Raw genomic sequence first — 26,233 nt, forward strand, 5'->3', positions numbered from 1 at the left:
GGGCGGCGGGACGAGAGCGCGGAAAGAGCTGAGGGGTCCCGGGGGTCCCGTGGAGAGGAGGGACAGACAAGGGATGTCCGGCAGCGGGGGTGCGGGAGCGCGGCGGGGCCTGAGCCGGAGCGGCGGGCACGGTCGGTCAGTCGGCAGCGTGGCTGCGTCCGCCCGGCTCGCAGGGGGCGGGGTCTGGGCCCGGGGGCGGGGCTTGGCTCAGGGGCAGGGCCTGGCCCTAGGGGCGGGGCCTGGCCCCGGGGGCGGGGCGTGGGCCCGCCGCTCAGAGCCGCGGCCACGGCGGGCGGACGGGGCGGGGCGGCGGCGGCGCTGGGGGAGGGGCGGCGTCAGCGCGTCGCCGGCTGGGCCGCGCCGGTGGCCAGGAGGGAGCGAGCAGGAGGAGGAGGAGGTGAGTCGCGGCGGGCTGGCGGGAGGCGGGGAGCGCGGCCCCTCCCCTCGCTCCCCTCCCCGGCGCCCGCCTCGCGGGGCCGCGCGGCGCGGAGTCCCCGCGGGCCGCTTCCCGGGCGCGCGCCGCCCCCGCCCCCGCCGTCCGGCCCCGCGGTCCCCCCCCGACCCCCGCGTGGGCGCGCAGCGTCCCGGCCGGGCGCGGGGGGTGGCGGGGAGCGCGCACGCGCGGGGTCCGCGGCGCTGGGGGCGGGGGCGGGCCCCTTCGGGCCTGCCGTGCCCCCCGCGCGTTCCCGCGGCCCGTCCTCGCCCCCCTCTCCCGGGGGGACCCGCCCCAGCCGGGCTTGGCGCGGGAGCCGGATGGCCTGTGCAAAGGCCCTGTCTCCCCGCGGTCTGTGCAAAGGCCCTATCTCCCCGCGGCCTGCAGCCCGGACCCGCTCACCCCGCCAGGAACGGAGCGCCAGTTGGCGACCCCGACACCTGCCTGCGCCCGGAGGCCCCGCGCCCCTAGCCCCCTCCCCGCGCCTCCCCTGTGCGGGCCGAGCTGTCACTGCACGCGCTGGGCTCCGAGCGGCCCTCTGTTGGCGCCTGGGTTCAAAGGGCAGCTCGACGCGCGTTTCCTCCACCTGGGCCGCAGTGGGGAACGGAAAGGGCGAGGCGGCGGCGGCTTTCCGCGCGAGGAGGCTTTTTCGGGGTGCGGCGGCATTCCCCCGGGGTGCGGTGGGGAGAGTGGGGCTTGCCAAGGGAGCTGAGGTTCTCCCTTAAGTGGGTTTCCAGGCCTCCCCAAAGCGCCGCTGCGAAGTGAGTGCAGTTCCGTGGGGCCACTCTATGGCACCCAGTAACCTGCCGACTTCACTGGCATGTCGCCGTCAGGGCCCCACCCCAGGTGCAGGGCGGACTGTCCTGTTTCAGGGGGGCTGCCCCTTTGCTCCCACTCGAGTGTACGCCCTCCCCTGAGCGGCTCAGAGTTGATGATTCTGGCTAGTAGCGGGTCGGAGGATCGCGGGTCGGGTGGGAGACTTCCCGGGATGCAATGCAGTCGGAACCGGGCAGTGACCTCCCAGCTGGACCCCAGGGGTTCGGACTGTGGAGTGAATTTCTCTTTCAACTTTGGGCTGAGATGGATTCTTTGCTCCGTTTGGCTTATTAACTTAAAGGCCACCGCAGGACAGAACTTGTCATTTGCCAGGGTGTAGTGCAGCCAGTGTTTCCAGAGAAACATTAGCCCAAGTTTCTAGCAGTGATCTCGCAGGAACAGAACTACTTGACTGAGTGAACCAAGACTTAAGGAGATAGTTTAGGTCTCTCCAGTGGTTAGTCTTGCACCAGAATTTGTTTTCTGCAGTACGCCCTAGTGTGTGATTTGTTCTCAGGTACAAATGATATAGCTCATTCGTAGTTGGGCCAGGCTTATATTCTGTGAATTCAAACATCACGTCGCAACAAAGTGGAATTTAGTGATTATTTTCATCACAAAATAGATTCTTGATTCAGATGGTTTATGCAGATTCCTGGGAATTTACTTTTCAAGAGTCCTATGCTGTATGTAATCACTGCCCCCCCACCCCCCAGCGTGTAGCCCTGGTTCTGAACGCAGGGATCCTTCCCGGTAGTGAAAGAGGAAGCCTCAGTTTCCCCTTGGCAGCTGGAGCGGTCTTGTTTTTCATTGTTCCCATCCTACGTTTTCAACACTCCTTCAGATTCCTGGGTTCTTTGTGATAAAGGGAAACTTAACACTTTTCCAAAACCATAGATCCTGCCCCCGATATTAGGCTCAGAAGACAGCGGATAGTACTTAGGGCAGTGACCATAACCCAAGAGGCCCATGGCCACGTAGATAATCCACATGTCTCAAACTGTATAATCCTATACAGACCACCCTGTATAATCCTAGCATTTTCTGTAAACATACTTGTCACTTGATAAGTAACAAAGAAACAGTTTATGCTACTTAACTTCCTGCACTGAGTTCCCTTGGGGCTGGGAGGTTTTCTCCTTTCTTTCTACTTTACAATAAATCTTTCTATTTCTAGCTTTGATTGTGAGTTTGAAATAACTTTTTAAGCATTAAAATAACTTTTGAGCATCTTTATTATTCAATACTTTCAAAAGTGAGGCTTCTGAAGGGCTGGTGCGATAGCACAGCAGGTAGGGCATTTGCCTTGCTTGCGGCCTACCCGGGTTCGATTTCTCTGTCCCTCTCCGAGAGCCTGGCAAGCTACTGAGAGTATCTAGCCCTCAGGGCAGAGCCTGGCAAGCTCCCCGTGGCGTATTCGATTTGCCAAAAAACCAGTAACAAGTCTCACAATGGAGATGTTACTGGTGCCCCCTCGAGCAAATCGATGAACTACAGGTGCTACAGAGGCTTTTGAAAATACTGAAGAACCAGGGAGCTGTGGACCAACATTGAAACCTGCCATCACTGTTCCTTCATTACTTGTGCGGGGATGAACAGTAAGATTGAAACATTATCAGAAAACCTGCTACACTTGGTGCCAGGGACAGAACCCAGGTCAGGCACATACAAGGCAAGAGCCTTACCCGCTGTACTGTTTCTATGCCTGGCTGTCTATAAATAATCTCGATACCAGAGGACATGTCTTCAGTATGTAGTGATTGGATTCCAGCATCACTAGCATCCCTTTTTAGTGTGTTTCACATGGAAAAGTTCTGAAGTCTGGATCTGGCCAGGGTTGAATTCTTAGCATCTCTGCTGCCTCGGTTAGCATCAAGGTGGATATGTGGGTGTGTGTGCCTGCTCCTGAGTGTTCTGCTTCCCCAGGAGGGGGTCCCAGTGGGCCATGCATTCTACTTTCCTGCCTGTACCTGGTGCCGAGTGTAGTGGGTGCTTTGCTTCGGTCTTGTTGTTCAGGGAGCTTAAAAAGCTAGTCATGGTCATGTGCTTGAAAGTCATGATGATGATTGTGGGTTTGAAATAACTTTTTAAAATTTTTGTGTCCAATCATTTGTTAGGCAGAATTTCAGTTTTGTAAGAAGTAGCAGTAGTAAATACTTCAGAAAAGTTGAAATGTAACGGTCATTCACTCTTAAACTTATTACTCACTGTGAATGTGGGAAAGCCCATACCTTTATTTGCATGTTTTTGCTAGAACACCTCTGTTGAACTAAAATCATGCTTTGGGACCAAAGTGATAGGACAGCGGGGAGGGTATTTGCCTTGTCATTATCGATTTTTATGGCTTTTTTTTTTTTAAATTTTATTTGGTTCTGTGCTCAGGAATTACTCGGACCTCTCGGGGAACCATATGGGATGCCGGGGATCGAACCAGGTTGGCCACATGCAAGGCAAATGTGCTACCCGCTGTGCCCTCTGGCCCTTGATGGCTGCTTGTATATCCAGTCTAATCAAGGCTAAAGCAGTCTTGTCAGAGATTCTTGAGTTGATCTTCAAGAGTGGGAATATATTATGGTTCCCCTCCTTTTCAGGAGGTAGACTTGGAAATTCTTGTGCCCCAACCATCACCTGCTGCCAGAGGTGTATGGTTTGCTGTTGCACTTGGAATGGACTCTGTTGGATTGCATGGTTTCCCTTTTCAGGTACTTACCCAGAGTTTATGGTAGAGAAATAATGAAATATAGGTAGGCCACCAGAATATTTTGCTGTAGATTTGCCATGAACTTAGGATATTGAATCAGACAGTAAGAGTTAGAGTATCAGGTTCTCCTCAGTCAGACAGATACCAGTTTGCTTTTGTTGTTGTTGTTGTTGCATGCTGATCTGTAAAGGTGGCCAAAGAGGACTTCTTTAGGAAGTGCTGGAGTAGATGTGCCTCTTGTTTAGTTCCTTTTGGTATCCCGTACCCCCTGGACCTGGCAGCTTCTCTTAAGCCTCTGCAGATTGGTTGTGTCCTTCCCTTGCCAGCCTGCCCCTCAGGCAGCTGGGACCTGCTCTTCTCCACTGTGGGTGGTTAGAGTCCCTCCATCCATTCTACAGTAGCAGCACTTGTAGAGCCAGGATGCTGCCTGTGGACTGCACGCAGGAGGCCTCCACAGGTTGGGGAGAGCCGGCCTCTCTGAGCCCATGTGATTCCCTTGTGAGCGGCTGCTTCTGTGTGCACTGGGAACTGTAAGACACCTGCGTCCATCCAGTTAATTTGGTCTATTTCTAACAACTTTGTGATAGAACTCTCCTTCCTAGCTGAGTCACCACGTAAGTGATTTTTATTCATTTTCAATGGTATCTCAAGTTTGATTTTCTACCCTGTCTTCACTTACTCTTGAGCTTGTTCTGCTTTCCCATAGCTATATATATTTTTTACCTGTTCTTGTGGAGTCAGGGACGGGTAATATATACATCATCATCATCGTCATCATCGTCATCATCATCATCATCATCATCCCGTTGATCATTGAATTTCTCATGTGGTCTCAGTAACGTCTCCGTTTGTCCTAGCCCTGAGATTTTAGCAGCCTCTCTTTACTCGTCCTTCCCAATGGTGCCGCATTGGAGGCTTTTTCAGGGTCAGGGAGAGAGCCATCATTGTTACTGGTTTTGGCATATAAATATGCCACGGGGAGCTTGCAAGGCTCTTCCGTGGGCAGGAAACTTTCGGTAGCTTGCCAGGTTCTCCGAGAGGGAGAACTAGGCTATAAGCTTCTGGGAGCTTGGTTTTATAGTCTCTGGATGTCGGCCGTTGGTGAGATTACATGGCGCCGGGGGCAGTCCCTGGGTGTGACAGCCTAGCTACTGGAAAATGGAAAATCTGGGCGGAAGAGGCCCAGTCCCGATCCGAGCAGGCTTGGAGGTCTCAGCCCCGGGTCTTACACACCTGGGTTCCAAAATATATATATTTTGGTTACCTGTGCTTGTCCTGTACTGTGTTGGGACTGAATCCGCACTATTATCAGTAGTATCCTTGGCACTCAGTATAATACCTGGCGCTTAAGAGGAGGTAAACATAGAATTGACAAGCATATAGAATTGATGGGAAGGGAAGGTAGCACTGCACTGGAGCACTGTCGTCCTGTTGTTCATCGATTTGCTTGAGCAGCACCATTGTGAGACTTGTTGTTACTGTTTTTGGCATATCGAATACGCGAAAGGTAGCTTGCCAGACTCTGCCGTGCGGGCGGGATATTCTTGGTAGCTTGCTGGGCTCTCCGAGAGGGACAGAGGAATCAAACCCTGGTCGGCCGCATGCAAGGCAAACACCCTTCCCTGCTGTGCTATCACTCCAGCCCATAGAATTGATATCTGTATTATAGATAATTAGTAAGTTAGTTATCAAATGAGAAACCAGTGTTCATCCAGAGATTTAAAATTCACACAAGAAGTTTAGACATTTCATTGCTCTCATGAGTACTAGGTCTGTGAATTCTAAATTCTAAGCACACCCTTAGAAAGATATTTTGAATTAGTTATCAGGCAGCACCTTTCCTTAAGAAGAAATGAGCTGAAATTTCCACCAGGTATTGTTAGATTATTACATATTTTAGTTATTCTTGAGTTTGATTAATAAGTATATATTATTTTATATTTTGTACACATAGAAGTTTTATGGTGCTATAAAGAAGTGAGTTTAATGGCCCTGTTTTTGTTCATTAGTAATTATATACTAAAGAGTAAATTCTCATTAAAAGACCCTTAAATGCCTGCTCATAAAAAAGAGAGACCTCTTTGATTTTGTTCTCCATACAATTCCAGTTATTGTATTGAGGCAAGCCATCAAACTCTTTAGTAGTCTAAACCTTTAATTTGGTTTCAGAACAGTAGTCTTGTACAGGACACCCAAATTACCACGTCTTAAACAAGTAATGCAAACACTCTGTATTAAAAAGGTAATGACCATAACTTTTCTTGTAGAATTTCTTTGTGCTAATTTTTAAAGGACTTTTGAACTAAATTTCCCGTGAAGGCCAAAATCCCCTACTTTTAATGATAGTTGGAGTATATGAGTATATATAAAGAGGAGGAGGTGGTAATTTTTGTAGTGGTATCTCTTAAGTGGACAGTTTACTAATTATGTTGAGGTAAACACTTTAACATTCTAAAAGGAAAACTTCAATTATCTGAATGAAATGAGGTACATGAAATTAATTCCCATAAGTGGGGGGGATTCTTGGTGTAAATGATGCATGTCAAGGGACATGACCTTAATTTTGTTTCCCCTCCCTTCCCCCCGATATATCTGTCAGTTGCTTTTACATTACAAGACTGGGATTCTTTTTGGTTGTGTTAGAAATCATCGATGGGAGATGGTAAAGTTTGCTCTGTAGTTGTGTGGTTTTTTTTTTTTTTTTTTGTCCCTTGCCACAGAGGGAATCCGGCCTGTGGTTTTCTGTGACAAGTGTAATTGCTCATCTCGACCCTGTACTGCCTGCCCTTTTAGGTGGTACACCACAGCCTTCCATTTTGTCACCTTCCTGTCAAGTGTGTGTGGAGGCGCCTTGTGAATACAATTTGCTTGAAATTAAAGCCACACTCCTCTGTCCAATCTCAGGATGTCTACACTTGCTACATACTGAGTTCCAGCAAGTTCTACGGGCGAATGGATTCTCTGTTGGGCAAACTTGATTCCATGTCCTCCTCCAGGTTTAAGCTTTATGTTGTAAATAGAGATCCTGAGGTAGAAGTAGACACCGGGGCATAGTGTTTAATAAATCCTGATGTGATTGATTAGGGTTTAAGAAAGTTTTAGGAATATGATTTCTGCTGCTATTTACTATGGTCTGCGGCGTTCCCAGCTTGCAGGCTTCTGAGAGTAACTGTGCAATCAGTAGATGGCCTCTGTAGCTCTCAGGACATTTCCTTTAGGCTTTTTTTTATTTTCTTTTTTTAAATGGAAGCAAACTTAACCACAGACACAGATGCGTGTGTGGTATGACACCTCCACAAATGAATTTTATTTTTTTCTTTAATATTATCTGTAAGTGCTTTAAGTTCCAGTGAACCATGGCTCTTTATTTTCAGCTTTCTTCAACTTTCTTTTCACCTCTTGGTCTTTGAGAGACAAGATGACTCATATCTTGATTCCACTGGCAGAGTAGGTATGATCTCAACCGCCTGTGTCCAGACCTCGTGAGGAGCTGCTCTAGGCCATTCCCCGAATCTCCTTGTGAGGCAGTGTGACCAATGAGTTAGTCCAAACAGATTCCTAACTCTGCCCTTTTAGGAGAGTGTGTCCTGGGGGAAAGTTACTCTTTTAGGAGTTCCATTTTCTTATCTGTAGTTTGAGGATATCACCTGTTTGCATTGAGTTTTTAAAGAAGAAGAATAATCTTAAATGTATTAACTATTAGATGCGAATAAGTGCTGCTTGGTAATTAATGTGTATTATTGAACCATTTGCCTGTATTACACTCTTACTTTTCCTTTGGTTTTTGGGTCACACATGGTGATGCCCAGGGATAGCTTCTGGATCTGCACTTGGAATCACTCCTGGTGCTGCTTTGGGGGCTCCACGGGGTGCGAGGGATCAAACCTGGGTCGGCTGTGTGCAGGCAGGTGCCTTACCCACTGTACTCTCTCTCTGGCTCCAGTCATAGACTTATTTTCCAGAGAAGGAGGTTAGAGGCTGGAGAGGTAGCATAGGGTGTAAGGCCCTTGCCTTGTTTGTGATTGACCCCTTTTTCCATGTCAGGCACCTTGTATGTTTCCCCAAGCACCACCAGGAGTGATTCCTGAGCCCGGCCAAGAGTAAAACCAGGTGTGCCCCTCCCCCCATTTCCTTCCTCCGACAAGCGACGTAGGTTTGATTCCATATTAGAAATCTATACAACTAGTGGTCTCCTTTGATTTACAAGCTAGTAAGACTCTTGTACGTAGATACATAGATCATCTATCTATGGTACATATGTATGTACCATATATATGTACAATAGACCAACTATGTACACAAAGAATATGTGGAGTAGAGAGGCAGAAATGGGAGTGTATTCACAGTATAGATATTTCCGCAATTGAGTGACTCTCGGAAGATTATGACACTTTTTGATTCAGAACTTCCAACTATAAAGTGGGTAATAAAAGCATAATGATTTATAATGGACATAAACGATAATAAATACTGTAAAGGCTTAAGTCGATTATGAAAAATACTTAGTAATACCTGAATTTGTTAATACTGAAAGTTGTTTCTTTGTGGAAAAATGTCTTTCCCTCTTTAATATCAGGATTAAATTGAATGGTATGTCTGTGTGCTCATTCAATGTTAATATTACATTGTTAATTTAAATTCAGAAAAAATTTGAGCTATCTCATTTTGAGGTCAAAGTGAATAATTTATGTAAATACTAAAAATTTTCAGTTGGATATCCCAACATAAGATGGATTTGGGTATGGCAATTTTTACGATAGATTCGCTTATGACAGTTATAGCTTTTAAGTGTTTTAAGACTGTAGTTCTAGGACCAGAGAAATAGTACAGGGGTTAAGGCAAGTGGCCAACCTGAATTCATCCCTGGGTTCCATATGGTCTCCTGGGCTCTGCCAGGAGTGATCCCTGAGCTCAGAGCAGAGCAGAATGAGAGTGAGAGAGTGAGAGAGTGAGCAAGAGAGCAAGAGAGAGAAAGTGAAGAGAGAGCGAGGGAGCAAGAGAGAGGGAGAGAGAGACAGAGAGAGCCATGAGAGAGAGAGAGAGCACGCGAGAGAGAGCGTGAGAGCAAGCGAGCGCCAGACAGACTAGTTCTGGGACAAGGGAGATGATAAAAGGGCACAGTAGCACCACTTGGGGTGGGGGTCACTGAGATCCTTTTGGGGATCTATGAGGTCTAAACTAATTTCAGAGTTTAACTAACTTTTTCCTTTTTCTATATATGATGCATATCCTTATGGTAGAAAGGCAATGGGGTAAAACTGCGGGTATCCTCATTATTATAGGCAGGGTAACCAGCTGTATTTGTGACCATTGACAGTGAGCAAAACAAGGCAGATTCTGCTGAAAAGCATCCTTTGGGAAGCAGTGAAAGTTACTACATTTGCCGACTCATGATCTGGGTGTACTTTAATATATTGGGTGTTGAAATAGGAAATAAGCAGAAAGCACGTTGGCATAGCTGGAGTATATTGATTGTCTCAAGGAAAATGTGATACTTTCTGAGTTGCGAGCTGAGCTCTCCTCGTTTTCCATGAATCATCATTTTTACTTCAAAGATTGATTGAGTACTAGACATCCCCTGCCCAAATCTGTAGACTTAACTATTTAGTAGTTATTTTATGAAAGAAAAGTCTGTCTCTTCAGAGATAACAACTAAGGAGTTTTGTTTCCAGTGAGCTTTCAAATGAAAATAAAAATTTTGGAAAACTTGTTCTATTCTCACCAGCCTCTGAGTGCTTCTGATTGGTTGGTTGGTTTTCGGGCTGTAGCCAGCAGTGTGCAGGGCTCCCTTCTGGCTCTGTGCTCAGGGAGCACTCCCAGGGACTGGCTGGACATTGTGTAGGGGATTGAACTGGGTGTGCCTGACCTGCTGTGCTACCCGTTCAGGCCCAACCTGAATGAGTTTTTGCTAAAATATTATTGCCAGACTTCAGCATAATTTTGTCTAAATAGCTAAATAACTTAATATAACAGTATTTTCAAAGTGATCGTCATTACAAAGTTTTGGGTAAAGTTCTTTATTTAAAATTTATTTTTTTTTTGTAGCATGTATGAAAGAGTTAATCTGAGGTAAAATTCCAAATTACTGTTGACCTTTAAATTCCTCCTTGTTAAGTTTTGGTGTAGTATCAAAGAACATCCACAACTCTTTAAAAAGACTATTAATATTAACATATACTTCCTTTTTTCTCACTACATATTTGTGTGAGGCTATTTTTTCATATAGTTCAAGCAAAACAATGTATCACAACAGATTGTATGTAGAAGCAGATATGAGAATCCAGCTGTCTTCTATTAAACTAGACATGAAAGGATTTTGCAAAAATTATAAAACAGTGTCATTTTTGTCACTAGGCTTTTTTTTTCCTTTAGGAAAGTTTTTCACAAAATTAACACAAAATGACAAATGTTATTTGTCACATTAAATATGTTATTAAAATTTTAAGTGAATTAATAAATACTTAAGATATTCTCATTTTATTTCCAATACAGTAAATATTGATGATCATAACTCACATTAACAAAAGCTTCTAGGAGTTTCCTCAAAGGAGAACACAAAGGAGTCTTGGTATTAGAGAAGTTTGAAAGGGCTGGAGAGATCCTGTGACAAGTGGGGTGCTTGTCTTGAAGGCAGCTGACCTGGGTTCAATGTCTGGCATTCTAAATGCCCCCCTGAGCACCACCAGGAGTTTCCTGAGTGCAGAGCCAGGAGCGAGTCCTAGGACCAGCCGGGTGTGGCCCACAAATAAACAAAAGTTTGAAAACTTTCTTTGAGGGAATGGGGCTCGGATCATTAAATGAATGAGATTGAGACCTTTTAAATCTGAGAATTCCTGTGAAATATGGATTTAATGCATTTCTTACCTTTTCCTGGTTTTAAAGATATGCTTTTGACTTTGTTTATTCTGCAAGTGGTCAGAGGGATTATGTGTTTGTTTTAAAAATAATTTTCATTTGTATTTAAGGTTGATGTTCCCTGTTTTACTTGCCAGAATTGAGACCTAGTTAAAGGCCGTTCCATTCAACTTTTTCACCATTTGGTTGTGAGCTAGTTTTACAGTTTTTAGAACTCAGTTACTATGCACACCACTTCAGGTGTGTATAGTGAAATTCACTTTGGTGAAAATGAAATTGCCATACTTTGGGGAAGGCTTTACCCTAGAATAATCTGTGCATTCTAAAGTCTCCCTGACACTTGATAATATTTTTCCGTGTGTTTCAACCTACAATAGGAAGAATATACTATATGAATATATAGTACAACGCACCTCCATTGTGGGCTATTAACATCTTCCTGTGGGGAATTATGTTGTGACTCCTACAAGTCTAGCCAAATGCATTTCTTCATTGTAATCCATTAGTGGCAAATAAGGTTGCTTTCCCCCTCACAGTAGAAATAGGACTTAAAAATCTTTAATAGAAGCAAGAATTGAACCTGCTCAGGTGAGAAGTTATCTTCAGCATCCCAAGTGACTTGAGGTGGTGGTTAGTAGGGTTAGGTGGAGAGACATAGAAACTTGGGGCTAAGTAGCAGTGATGGAGAGGAAAAGGAGAAAGGATATTTTGGAACCTGCTCTGGGTCCCTTGTGGGATAGTTGCTGGAGCTGTATTAGGATGGATTTTCCTAGTTTGGGAAATTCATCTAAATACAGTTTATTGTGCCCTTCTATTTGGTTACTGTATAAACCATGCTCAAACAACCATTGAGAAGGTTGAGCTCAGATGCATAGGCCTGAGGTTTGACTATGAAAGGACACCCATGAACTTAACTTGCAGTTGTGATCAGGAGGAAGAGTGGAGAAAGTCGGAGTACTTAAGTCATTCACAAAGGCCTTCAGCACATGCTTCTTGCTCAGGCAGGCCGCTGGTAGAGCTGCTGTAAGACTGGCCATGAGTTGGCCATCGCTTAGACACAGCAAGACTCTTGTCTTAGCCCACTGCCCAAGAATTTCCAAGAGAAAATCCAATTCACCCTTGATCAGCACAGGGCTTGGAGTGCCAATCTTCTTCACTTTCTAGGTAAAGCTTTTGGCTTCCTGGAAGCAAGTACTGCGGCTGACCTTATTGATCACATAAACCATAGATTAATACCTGACACATTTGATATATTAAATACTGTTTCTTACAATAAATTAAGGTAGATAAAAGATTTTCAATGATAAAGAAGAGAAAATACATTTGTAGTACTGTATTTTAGTACTGTAGTACTGTAGTCCACACTGGAAAGTTTACATGTTCTCTTTTAAAAAAAATTAGCAAATAAGTAGAAATGCGCAGCTCACAGCTGTGTGACCCCAGACTTGGCCAAACAGATGACTGGTCCTGGTGCTAGTATAGTCGGCCTGCTGCAGGCAGTGGCTGATGGGAAGTGGGTATCCAGAACTCGGGGAGGCCGAAGTTGGGGAGCTAGAGTTTGACCTGAGCTGGACGAATTGTTCTCTCTTGGCCAAGGGCAGTAGCGATCTTTAGGATCAGAGGTTCCCCAACTTATTTGAACTACTGCCCCTTTTCAGGAAAGAGTCCCTTTGTGATTTATCATCCCTTCTCGCCCCAAGTCTGCTGTTAAGGAAACAGTGTTCCCCAGTTAGACTCAAGACTACTACTGCACCTGTCCCTTGATCTTTACATTGTGTGTTCCTCCCATCCCAGCCCAAGAGATGGTATTACAAGATGGTATTACTTAGGAAACACAGCCTTAGAGAAAGATGAGATTGGACCAAATAGATGCAGAGTGCTGTACCAGACTGCTGTACCCAGAGTGCTGTATCGAGTGCTATACCTGCTCTGCAAAATATTGGTTAAATGAATGGAAGAAATTAAGTCAGAAAGTAGTGAGATCTCTGTATATTACCTGCTTACTAAATAATCCTCTAGTCCAGGGGTCTGCAAACTTTAATGCATCCAAAGTGTAGATAGTTTAGACTTCTTGGGTCATGTGGTCTCTGTTGCACTTACTTAATTCTTCCATTGTAGTGCGATAGTAGCCATAGGAAAATGTGTAAGAGAATGAGTAACTATAAAGCCCTATTTATGAGAACTTTGAATTTCATATATGTTCACTTGACACCAAACAATAGTCTTTTAAAAATATTTTGAGCCATTTTAAATTATGAAATCTACTCTCGGACTGTGGCCTTGTAAGAACAGGCAGTGGGCTGTGTTTGGGCCCTGGAAACTCTGGTTTGCTGACCCCTGATTTGGGCGGTAAATGACTGTCAGTTAAGATGCCAAAAGCTTAGTGTTACTGAAATAGATGTTCTCTAGGACAATGCTGTTGGTGACACTGTCTTGTTTTATAGGTGACACTGATGATAAAAACCCATTCAAGAATTTAGATGTGACATCTGCAGCAGGTTCCAATCTCTCAGCTCTAAGACAAACTGGATACTCCGTAAAGATTTTTCGCCTGTTATGCACAGAGAGCCAAAATCCGTTACTGAAATGGTCTGGGTGAGCTGCCCGCTGCGTCCAGTGATGCACTAGTAGACAAAGAAGTTGAAAAAGAAGGCTGGCAGATTCTTTGGATGACTGACAGAGAGTGACACCAATATGGCACCATGCTGTATTATGATTCCGAGGACTTCATGACTAAATAAAAATCCTTTTTTTTCCCTTCTGGTCTGGGTGGGGTGGGTGTTTGAAATAAATTTAATCTTAATGTGGGGAATGTGTGAATTAGCATTCAGTTGTTTTGGTAACCAAACATTAAAAATCTTGTTTATGTAACTTATATTAGTTATCACTTTTAAATATTGGATTCTCATATTTTTGAGATATACAATAAAGAAGATCATCTGTTTAATCTAAAGAAAAAGGTTAAGGACCATGATTTTTCATACAGAACACTTTGGAGAAAACTTGAAATTTTGCTCCCCTAGAGTGTTTTTAAAAAAGTATTTCTATTTGCGAAGAGCTGCTGAACTCAGATTTTTTTTTTTTTAGAAAAACATCCTTTTGTGTAGGCTCTTGAACTCATGTTATAAAAATTATAAAATCATATTGTACAGTAGTAACGTGCATAGGATAGTTGAGTTAAATTAATAACTTTATCTCTGTTAACTAAATTTACTTAAAATGGTCTAGCAACCTTGTGTGAATTGAAAATAAACCTGGGTACGTCTGTGTATAAAGTCATGAGAAAACTGAATAAAACATCAAATATTCTGCGAACCAAATCATTATTTTATTTGGTTAGGGTTCTCTGCTTTTGGTATACATCTATTTGTACCAATTATATAGGATTTGAAAGCTGTTCTGGGAAATGAGGTGAATGGGTTCTCTTAAAATTAGATCAAGTTTTTTCTTCTGTGAGTCTTTGCTATATTTTCATCTTAACATTCAACAGAAACTCTGGAAGCCCAGGGTATAAGACATCATATTTTATAAAATTCACGCAACGCATCTACCAACAGATTCCCTCTCGAATACCTTGAAATCTTTATTCAAGGCATACGCTGTTCTGTTTTTCAGTGCCACTGCTTCTGCGCGGGTCCGGCCCGAGTGCAGGGCAGCTAACACAGCCGTCCTGCCGGGAAAAAGAACTGTGGGCTGGAGAGTGGAAGTTACACACATCTCATTTACAAGTCAGATTAGGATCAGAGTCATAGCGTAGCTTTCTGTGGAATTGATTTCATTTCATGGTTTTTAAGTTATTTTTTTCATTGAGGCAGTGCCTGTAACTAACTGAGAGATAGGTGTGTTACAGCATTTAAATGCCTTGAGCTTTTTTGAAATAGACTGAAAAGGATATTCTTACAGATTAGATCCTAGAACTCAGGTATTTTGAAATAAAGTGTTCTTTAAAATGTGTTTATTGTGCCATAATTAAATTACCCAATGGATTGTATTCAGGGATACTACAGTTAATATTTGAAAAACTTTGCCGCTTCCAGCTGTAAGGTACTTTGGGAAAGACTTATGATTTTGGGTGTGTTTAAATAAAGTATCAAACATGTTTTTATCTTCATTTTCTTGTTTTTTGTTTTGGGACTACACCCAGCAGTGCTCAAGGTTTACTCGAGGCTGTATGCTCAGGGAACATAATGCACACACTTTTGGGGATCGAACAGGGCTAGCAGTGTGCAAGGCAAGTGCCTTTACTCCTGTGATATCTCCCTGGTCCCAGAAGTTAAGGTATTTTTTTAATAAGAAATACATGGATTTATCATTGATAGTCCATTCAAATCTGCAATTGTGGTCTGAAAATCTTTTACATGAGAGAGAACTTTGTAGGTTGCAGTGGTCAGCTTTATCTCTAATGTAGACATTTTTTGAATGCAGTTTATAGATGGAGCTTGATATAGCTACTTTTAATTTACCAACTATTGAAATTTATTAAGAAAATTTAGTTCATTATAGGAAGGATAGAGTTTTCTCTTGAATTTGAGAACAGCGTTGCAAAAAAACTGCTAACTTTTCAGATGGACTTAATACATAACTTAGAAGACAATCTGGAGAGGAAGATTCAAGTGCTTAAATTTAGCTTGTATCTAGTGGTCCAAAGAATCAGCTAATTTTCGTGAATTACTTTCTGAGGTAACAAAACTTGAGTTTATAAGGTCTTGAGAATTCATAACAGTTACGTTTTCTTGGTCATTGTGACTATGCTTTACACATTACCTACTTAGTCATGATATTTGTAGCACATGAGGAAGAAGGGACCTGATTTTTACAGATTTCAAAAAAAATCTTACGGAGAAAGGTGCAATAAGCCTACAGGACTTTTCACTTTAGCAGAGTGCCACAGCCCGGTGGGTCATTCCCATCTTCCCTTCCCCTGAGCTCGGTGTACCCCAGGTTGTAGGAAAACAGTAGAATATAAGGAGGGAGAGTAAGATTATTCTTGTGATAGTAATAAAATCAGTATTTTTGTAGTGACAAGGTACTGAGTTAGTATATCAGCATAATTTAATGGTTTACTCTGATGTACTATTAAAATCTTTCCTGGTGGTGCTTGGCATGGGTTGGGGGCATTCCCAGGATGGTTTTTGACCTGGAAGTTCATGCATGATGGTTTAGTTCTCAGGACTTTTGGTGCAAGGGGCAACAAGGGCCACACTGGTGGTGTTTGGAGCCTGTCAGATTTATTGTCCGATTTAGGGGTGCTTTGGGGGTCGTGTTCAGTACTGAGGGTAGAATCTCAGACCTTCCACATCACATATGAGCCTGTGTTCCACTACTAGAGCCATATCTCTGGCCCCTCTGATGTACATTTTCTATGCATTATTTTTAAACTCTTTCCACAACTTTAAAAACATACAATCACCCCAGATTTCTGATGAAGAAATTAGAAGCCAAGCGGTAAAATCAAGCCTTGTAGAATTAGTCTTACAGTAAGTAGCTTTTGCTTCATTTTGTGTAGAGACCTGTTTTCTCCCAGTGAGAGACAAGTGATCGAAATGGGAAGATTTTTAAATACATATATATATATACACATATATTTTGACTGGGGAAGATGTCAGGGATTGGATCCAGGGCTTCATATAAGTGAAGCATACACTTATGCTCTGGGACTGAGCTATATCCCTGGACCTTGGGAAAATTTTAAGATTAATGACTTGGTATGAATGCTTTCACATTGGTGGTATAGAAGTAAAGTGGGCTCTCTTTGGAAAGCAGTGAGATAAATTTGCAAATGCTGTATCAATTTGGAATTCTTTCAACAATTCAGTCGGTTATTCTTAGTGTAGTATTATATTGCTATATCATGGGCAAGTGATACCATCATGCAAAATCCATATGAGAGGTGGATGATGAACTTTCATAGTAAGGCAAATTGGATATCATCAAAGGTAACTACTAAAACAGGCTGGAGCGACAGCACAGCGGGTAGGGCGTTTGCCTTGCACACGGCTGACCCGGGTTCCATTCCTCCCTCTCAGAGGGCCTGACAAGCTACCGAGAGTATCCTACCCACATGGCAGAGCCTGGCAAGCTCCCTGTGGCGTTTTCGATCTGCCAAAAACAGTAACAACAAGTCTCACAATGGAAATGTTACTGGTGCCCACTTGAGCAAATTGATGAGCAATGGGACTGCAGTGATGACAGTGATGATGTGATGAATTACTAAAACAGTTTGAGAATAAAGGAATGATAAATTGTAAATGTCATGAGATGCATTAAAATGAAAACTATAAATGTTCACAGGCTATGTAAGTAGACATATATAGCCTGAACAAAGTATCTTCTTGGAAAGGACACATTCCGTTCCTGGGTAGTATCAGGGCTTTAGTAGCTGTTTATTGAAATGGAGAAGATAACTCTGCGTTCATGCTTTAAGATCTAATTACCCAGTTACGTGTGTTGGGTATGGAGTAAAATGATACAGGATCTTTGGTTATGCCATTCATGGGAGGAGTGGAGTAATTCAAAACTTAAGCACTGACAGTGTCGCAAGTATTTGGTGCTTTGGTAAAGGGTCTGGAGACATGAAGACAGGAAAAGATGATTGTTGCCGTAATGAAGCCAAGAAAAGATTGTCGAGCTCAAAATGTTAGAAAACATTTAAAATATTTAAGAAACTTACTGGACCATATGAAAAAAACAGTTTGTAGGGAAAGCTTTTGGATGAAAAGGATATGAAGTAATAAGGACTATTTAAGAGGCAAGGGATTGTGTGATATTCTTGGAGCAATAAGTCAGGAAAAGTGATTTAAGAATAAGTTTCGGGGGATGGAGCAGTAGCACAGCGGGGAGGGCGTTTTGCCTTGCACGCGGCCGACCTGGGTTCGATTCTCAGCATCCCATATGGTCCCCTGAGCACCGCCAGGAGTAATTCCTGAGTGCATGAGCCAGGAGTAACCCCTGTGCATCGCCGGGTGTGACCCAAAAAGCAAAAAAAAAAAAAAAAAGAATAAGTTTCACTGAGAGAGCAGTAGTAAGGGTCTCAAAGATTGCACATAGAAAAAGACTGGGTAGGTGGGAGAGTCGCGTTCCTTAAGTTTAGATTGTTCCTATTTTATGTTCATCACAAACGACTGCATATTTTTTGTTGTGACCTTCCAAGGAAAGCCATGTTTATTCTTCCCATTGATTCTCTGAACCCTTATGGATGTTTCTGTAGGCTAAAATTATCCATTTCCTTTTGACAGTGGATAAACACCTTAGACTTGGATTTGTGTTTTAGAATTGCCATAGACTAAAATTTGTTATGATTATTTTCAAGTAATTCTGCTTTTGGAAACGGATTACTTCTTACATTAACTTGCTATTCTTGCATCATCTAGAAGTTAAAAAATACATGTGCGTGTGTTAAGTAAGATAACAGTAGTCTTCTAAAGTAAAATTTGAGAAGATGTAGATTTTTCCTTCATCCCTTTTTTTTTGATGTGTTTAATTAGTAGCTCTCCCTTCTTTTTCTTTTCTTTTTGGGTAAATCTTTATTTTATGAAAGATCCCTATTAATAAGGAAGCAGTGATGTTATCTAGGAGTAACACACTAGAAATTAGATAACTGGATAACTAGAACTCTCAGGGTTTCGGCTCAAAGCTGAAAACAAAGGATAATAAGTATTTCACATCCTAAAGAGGGTTGTGAAACTCAGTAAAAGAGAATAGGGTGCAGCAGCACCCACTTTCTTCATATAACTTAGAAAAAGGAAGGCCATAAGTGTCACTCGGGTGATGAATTGTTCATCTAGCAGAGAGGAATCCCTGACTTCTTCCCAAGAGAACCTTTAGTTCTCAGCCCAGGATTTGGATATCCCTGCTGAAGTGTAGATTCAAATGTAACACATTTTCCAAATGTTTAATGAACTGAAAAATCTTTTTTTAATTGGGGGAGGAGATAGGCCTCTCAACTAGTGCTACGAACCCAGGGCCCTCCCACAGTGCTCAGCCACCGAACCAGCAGGCCAACTGCTTAAGAATGTGGCACAGCTCAGGCCGTGTGATGCCTGAGATTGCTCCTGGGTATAGCTCGCATCGCTCCGGGTGTCCAGGGCCACGTCCTCCAGTGCCCAGGGGTCTCCAGAACTGTAGCCTGTGATGCTGCAGGGACTCTGGTTGGGGACTGATAGAGCAATTGACACCTTTTAGATGATTTCCTAGAGTTTCAAGGCCCTCAAGCAGCGATTCCAAACTCGTTTCTGGAGGGACTAGAGAGATCAGAGCCGTGCTGAATGAGAGGGCGGTAGGTAAGAGTGAAGCTTGAGCTCACTTTAGTAGGTCTTGTGAGATGAGCCGCTTGCTCAGTGATGGCACATTTGGTGTGTGGGAGGGGATAGAGGTCAGTCTGCCAGCATTTCACCACATGCCAGTTTGGTGAAAGGGCTACTCTTCTTTCTTGTAATTTACTGTCTTCCTGCTATAACCCCCCCAAATATAGCACCCATTTGTACCGAGACAGTGTGCTCTCTGTAATTGCGCAGATAACTGGATTGTTTTGCTTCATGGCCATCCTGTATCCCCAGTGATTCAGATATTTGTCCCTTTTCCTATGACTGTCCTGATCTACAAGAATCAGAATGTAAGGGAGATGGTAAAGGTGATAACTAGGAAGAATGTTGGGGGCCAGGAAAAATGGTGGATCTTCGGTTGGTATGACATGGAAATAGGGTTCTGGGTGCTAGCTGAATAGGATAGGGAACTGAAATTTTATTTGGGCTTCACTGGTATTTTGGAGTCTTTGAAAGTAAGAAGCATTAGAGTGTATCCCGATGATGCAGACAGAGATGGGGAACTGAGCTTCAGAAGAGTATACTCAGAGTGCTGATATTAGTGATTATCTCCTGTTTAGTTCAGTCTATTGTTTTCTTAGTTTAATGGGATTTTAATTTAGTTGAACAAACCTACAGCATGTTACATATAATACTGTGCATTTTAAGGAAGAAAAAGATCACTAAGATTTTCCTCTCTTCAGGAACTTTTGCTGTTGAGTGTTAAGCTTAATCCATGGTAGGACACATAGATGCTGTTGATGCTGTCTCATGTTGAAGTGGAACCATGAGAACTGTAGACGTGTTAGGAATGTGGAAAGACATGACACAATGGGGTTCAGGACAGCTTTTCTGGGGGAGACTGACTTGTGCCTTGACAAAAGAGAAGGTACCAACTGAGGCAAAGGTAAGAGGAATAATCAGGAATCAGGAATAATCAGGAATTGGGAATGGATAGAAAGCTGGGAAGTGGTAATGCTTGTTCACAGTGAAAAAGGAAACATTTAACTTTTTAAAGAATGGATTCACACCTGCTTAATAGTCCTCATAATATGGCGGATGCCATACCACTTCTCCCTGAAAAGGGAAAAAGAAACCTAGAAAGAAGGATCTTTCCTCTCCTTGGCTGGCGTGGGCGTATGGCTCAGTTCACAGTCTAGAGACATGGCTGCAAGCAGTTTCTGGGACCAGAAGTAGTCTAGCTGGCCTCCGGATTGTGGTCGATCAGCCTCAGAGCGGCTGCACAAAAGTGTGGCCACCCGGGTTGAATCTCACCAAAACATGCCCCTGTATCGTCCCCTGGCCCGAGAATGCCCACGCATCCTGCTGTTTCAAGTTCATAAGTCTTTTTTTTTTCTCCTTCTTTAGCCACCAAGTTCATACCTGCTATTTAATAGCCCTCATAATATGGCAGGCGCGACGCTGCTTCGACTTCATATCTTGTCATCAAGATATGAAGCAGGGCTGTTTTTTTTTGGGGAAACTCCAACAACAATAGTGATTTCTGTGTTGAAATATGGAATGTAATCAAGGTAAAGAGAAAATGAAGTGAAATTTATCAGCTATGCAGGTGGGGGTAGGGGGTCGGGGGGGTGGGAGATATACTGGGGTGTTTGGTGGTGGAATATAGGCACTGGTGAAGGGACGGGTGTTCGAGCATTATATAACTGAGACATAAGCCTGAGAATTTTGTAACATTCCACATGGTGATTCAATAAAATAAGTAATTTTAAAAAACCTGAAAAAAAAAAAGAATGGATTCAAGGTGTCTGGAAATAGTTTAGAGACAAAAATGCTTGCCTTTTGACTGTAATGTCTTAAGTTTGATCCCTAACACTTACCACACGTATTTAGAAGTATCCCAGTGGCATGCTGTTTGGGACCCTCAGTTCCACAGCATTAAGTTGTGGTCTCTGGGGTACTGTAACCAGGATAGTCATTGCAGCAGCATCAGAAATGAACAAAGGAAAGGAAGGGGTATATGTGCAAAACAGTGGTTAGTAATTTTAGTCACCAGTTAAGCATGCTTGCCAATACCATTCTGGTTGAAGTTCGGGGCTTTTTTTTTTTTTTTGATGTGTGTGTGGGGTGGAGGGGTCACCTTCCAAGCAGTACTCAGCCCAGGTGCCACTCCTAACGACACTTTCCTGGGTGATGTATTGGCAGTTCAGTGCTCAAGCCTGAAGGGCCATCGTGGAGATTCTCCGGAGGACAACAGGGCTATCAGTACTCAGGTGGGGAGGGATGAGCTGTGGTTCCAGTGATCAAACTTGGGGTCTCGGACCTCAGGCATGTTGGGCACATGCTCTTAGCCTTTGAGCTCTCTGTAACCCTGAAGTTTGGGATTTTTACAAGTCATTTTTGCATTTCTTTAATAATTCACAAGTGTCTTTCCTTTATGAAGTGTCGTATGAAAATGTTACTCACTTTAGAACCTGTATGATTATAAGCATCAAAACCAAACTTGTAAGTCTAATCACAAAGTCCATTACTTTCCTTGATTTAAAACAGTAAAATGTAGAGGAGACAATGACTTTATATATCCTAGGAAGCATTTGGCAGTGCAATTAGTTTCCTAACAAGTGATTGTTTTTTAAAGCCTTCCCAGAATAAGAATGAGTATCTTGATGTTAGTGTCACTTTTAAATAGCTATAGCTCCAGGAATGTGTCTGTTCACGTTGTTATCTTAAATACACACCTTATCTATCCATATTGCTGTACTTCAGATGTGAAAGTAAAAATAAAGGTGTGAAGTGCCTAGCAGACTTTATGGATTTATGTAAATCAGAAAACACAGAAACAATCCATTAGTGCTGAGGCTCTAATGTATTAAATTAAGTTAAAGTTATGGATTATTTCTTAAAAGGCACGTGCGTGCACACACAAACACATACACATACACACAAAGTCACCTATGCATCTTACCCGGTGATTTGTTTTGTATAAAATGCATCACACCTTTCATTTATAAGATGTATTTTCTCAACTCCAGACACATGTCCGGTTGTCTCATGACACCGCATGTGAATATTTGAAGGTATTTCCGTTTCAATTGCTCAAAACTCAGTTGGTCTTTTATTAAAATTTTTTATTTTTCATTAGTGAATCACCGTGAGGTACAGTTTCAGACTTACAATTTTTCTTGCTTGTGTTTCAGTCATACAATGCTCGATTACCCATCCCTCCACCAGTGCCCATTCTCCACCACTGATGATCCCAGTATCCCTCCCACCCCCCCATCTCATCCCCCAACCCCACCTCTGTGGCAGTTATTCCCTTTTGTTCTCTCTCTCTCCTTTTGGGTGTTGTGGTTTGCAATAGAGGTATTGAGTGGCCATCGTGTTTGCTCTATAGTCTACTTTCAGTGTGCATTTCCCATACCCAGAGGGTCCTCGAACCACACTTTACCTGGTGTTCCCTTCTCTCTATCTGAGCTCCTTTTCCCCAGCATGTGAGGCTGGCTTCCAAGCCGGGGAGCCAACCTCCTGGTTCAGTTGATCTTTTTCACCAAACTATCTTCATCTTTAGTCTTCCCAGTGTGAGTTTTTCTGTCTGAGTTCCTCATGTAATGTTATCAAGCCCCAGACAATCTGGCCTATTGCTGCCCTATTCACAGGAAAAAAGATCACACAGTCCTGTCTTGTAAGTTTGCCTTTCTGGGGGCTCCCAAGTTGTGGCCAGGAAGCCCGAGACTCTCTCCCGGTGATTCTTGACTGTCCTGGCTGCAGCTTGGCTTGAGAGCCTAAGAATATACTGCTTGGTCCTGTGGTGCTGGGGAATACTTGGGCTGCCCCAGAGGTGTTCAAAGGGCCTCTGTGACCACCCCCAGTTGATGCCTGGTATTGGGCCAGCAAGCAGATGTCCTAACCCCTCTACTAGCACTATAGTCTTTGCAGAGCTCCTCCCTCCCTCCCTCCCTCCCTCCCTCCCTCCCTCCCTCCCTCCCTCCCTCCCTCCCTCCCTCCCTCCCTCCCTCCCTCCCTCCTTTCCTTCCTTCCTTGCTGTACCTGGCAGTGCTCAGATACTTCTGTATTGCACTTAGAGATCATTCCTGGTGGTCTTGGAGGCCCATATTGGGCGCCGGGCATTGACCCTTGCCCATCGTGGTGCAAGGCAAGCACCCCATCTGCTTGTATTACAGCCATAATCCAGGAGAGCTACCAGGTTTTATTTAAATTTTAAAAAATTGTTTAATTTTTATTTTTCATTGAATCACCGTGTCCCTGTGAGATACAGTTGCAAAGCTTTCATGATTTTCAGTCATACAATGTTCTAAGACCCATCCCTCCACACTGTGCATTTCCCACCACAAATATCCCCTGAATTCCTGTGCCACTCCCCTCCCCCAGCCATGGCAGGCATGTTTCCTCTCTCTCTCTCTCTCTCTCTCTCTCTCTCTCTCTCTCTCTCTCTCTCTCTCTCTCTCTCTCCACTCCCACCCCCCCTCTCTCCTTTTGGGCATTTGGTTTGCAATATAAATACTGAGAGGCCATCATGTTTGGGTGTTTGTCCACTTTCAGCACACATCTTTCATCCAGCACAATCTCTCAACCATTATCATCATAAGGTCCCTTCTTTGTCTCAAGTACCCTCTTCCCCAGCCCTTGAAGCAGATGGGCCATTCATCCTGACTCTTGTTTCTTCTGTCCTTTGGTGTTAGTCTCTTGTTATATTTCCTTCCTTCCTTCCTTCCTTCCTTCCTTCCTTCCTTCCTTCCTTCCTTCCTTCCTTCCTTCCTTCCTTCCTTCCTTCCTTCCTTCCTTCCTTCCTTCCTTCCACTTTCTATATCCCACAAATGGGTGTAGTCATTCTATGTCTGTCCTTCTCTTTCTGACTTATTTCACTGAGCATGATACTCTTCCTGTCCATTTATTTATAAGTGACTTCATTTTTTTCTAACATCTGCATAGTATTCCATTGTGTAGATGTACCATAGTTTCTTTAACCAGTCACCTGTTCTTGGGCATTCAGGTAGTTTCCAGATTCTTGCTATTGTGAACAGTGCTGCAGTGAGCATACCAGTGCAGATGTCATTTCTGCTGTGTGTTTTCGCAGCCCGGAGGTATATTCCAAGAAGTGGTATTGCTGGGTCATATGGAAGCTCAATTTTTAGTTTTTGAGGAATGCCCAAATTGTTTCCCAAAAAGCCTGGACTAGTCAGTATTCCCACCAACAGTGAATGGGATTCCTTTCTCCCCTCATCTGCATCAGCACTGTTCGTTCTTATTTTATTTTTTTTTTGATGCGTGTCAGTTTCTGTGGTGTAAAGTGATACCTCATTGTTGTTTTAATTTGCATCTCCCTGATTAATGATTAATGATGTAGAACTCTCAGCTACCATTTCTAAAGCAAAACAGTACCTCTCATTTGCACTGGAGGCTGTTACTAGCCACTTGGCTGATGCGTGCCCCCTGTGGGAGTGCTATAGCCCTCATGGAGAGACACTGCTATGACCCACACCCTGACCCCTCTCCTGTCTACACCTCAACTGTCAGGAGTTCATGTTAACTCTGCTCTTGAAATACATATGGAATCTGCATCTACTACTTCTTATCACTTCACTTCTGTGTGGTTCAAACCATTCGCATCTCTTACTAGCATCTCCTGATTGGTTGCTCAGCTTTCTCTTATAATCCTCAATCTTTAACTTCATACCTAAGGATAGTCTTAGTATCACTGTATCACTGTCATCACATTGTTCATTGATTTACTCGAGCAGGCACCAGTAATGTCTCTATTACACTCAGCCCTGAGATTTTAGCATCCTCTCCTCACTCGTCTTTTCCAACGATTGGAGGCTCTTTCAGGGTCAGGGAATGAGACCTATCGTTACTGTTTTTGGCATATCGAATACGCCACGGGTAGCTTGCCAGGTTGTATAGTCTCTGGGTGTTGGCTGTTGATGGGATTACAGGCGCTGGGGCCAGTCTCTGGACATGACTGCCTAGCTACTGGAAAATGGGGCATCTGGGTGGAAGAGGCACAGATCCAAGCAGCCTTGGAGATCTCGGCTCCAGGTCCCTCACACCTGTGTTCCTCCATAAGTTCCCCCCATGCATGAAGCTCGTCTGAACTTGTGGAGAGTGTCCTGAGCATGGCCGTGGTTGGGTTCCAGAGGTGCTTAACTATCGAGGCTCTGCTGGTGGGGGCGGGGGGGTAGGGAAATGCAAACCATCCCCTCCAAGGGTCCCTGGTGAAGACAGCCAGGTGCGGGGGCAAGAGACTGCATCGCTCTTTTCTGGGAGCTTGGTTATAGTCTCTGGTTTTATAGTATAGTAGCCAAAATAAGTATAGTTAAAACATAAGTCCAATCTTGTTATCCTACAATTCATAATTTCATTGTTTGCTGGCTGTCATAGTACTCTCAAAAGCCTTCTAAGTTACTCCATCTGCATCTGTATGATACTGCTCCATCTTTGGTGGTCCTGTCGGATGAGTCCAGTTTATCATAATTTTCCTGATTTTGTCTGTGCCCCCCTTCATTCCCTCCCCCTGCAATCTCTTTCTTTCCTTTCTTCTTTCTGCCTCTCCTCTTCTTCCCACTCTTCCTTTAAATCCTCTCCTTCCCCTTCTTTTCTCACCTGCCTTCTTTTTCGCTTCTAGTAAGCTTCAATTCTCTCCAAAGTGTGAAGATTTTCTCCTATTCCCTAATTAAAAAAAAAACACAAAACAGTTTTAGCCTTGGCATTAGATCTCTGATTTTGCATTTATTTTTGAATTTTATTTTGTATAGCCAGTTTGGTAAGGGTCAGATTCATTTTTTATTCTCCTTATCTAATTTTTTAGTGACTGTTGTTGGAAAAAAATCCAACCTGGTTTTTTCTTTCTTTTTTTTTTTTTGTCATGAAAGCATTGTTAAACATCAATTAGCCATATATATCTGATTCTTTTCCTAGACTGTGCTATATTTAACTTATCTGTGTCTGTCATGCTAACACTATGTCTTGAAATCAGTGATTTAAGTTTTTAACTTTGTTCTTTTTTGACATTGGTTAGACCCTCTAAGTTCTTTCCTCTTCCATATTAATCATAAACTAGGCTTGTACATTTATACCAAGCACCCAGGGGGATTCTGATTGGCATTGCATCAAATTTATAGATCAATTTGTGGAAGATTAATTTCTAAA

General features: G+C 43.4%; 1 protein-coding gene across 4 annotated transcripts in view; it reads left to right on the forward strand.

Annotated features, from left to right (window-relative positions):
• The first annotated feature begins 309 nt into the window (after positions 1-309).
• GTDC1 (glycosyltransferase like domain containing 1) overlaps positions 310-26,233 on the forward strand; it is a 427,297-nt gene continuing 401,373 nt past the window's right edge. For all 4 annotated transcript variants that reach the window (XM_055145858.1, XM_055145876.1, XM_055145886.1 and 1 more), the window contains exon 1: positions 310-397. The gene's annotated coding sequence lies outside the window, so the exon portion shown is untranslated. The remainder of the gene's footprint in view (positions 398-26,233) is intronic.

Source organism: Sorex araneus, chromosome 1, assembly GCF_027595985.1.
Source record: "Sorex araneus isolate mSorAra2 chromosome 1, mSorAra2.pri, whole genome shotgun sequence".
Classification (NCBI taxonomy): domain Eukaryota; kingdom Metazoa; phylum Chordata; class Mammalia; order Eulipotyphla; family Soricidae; genus Sorex; species Sorex araneus.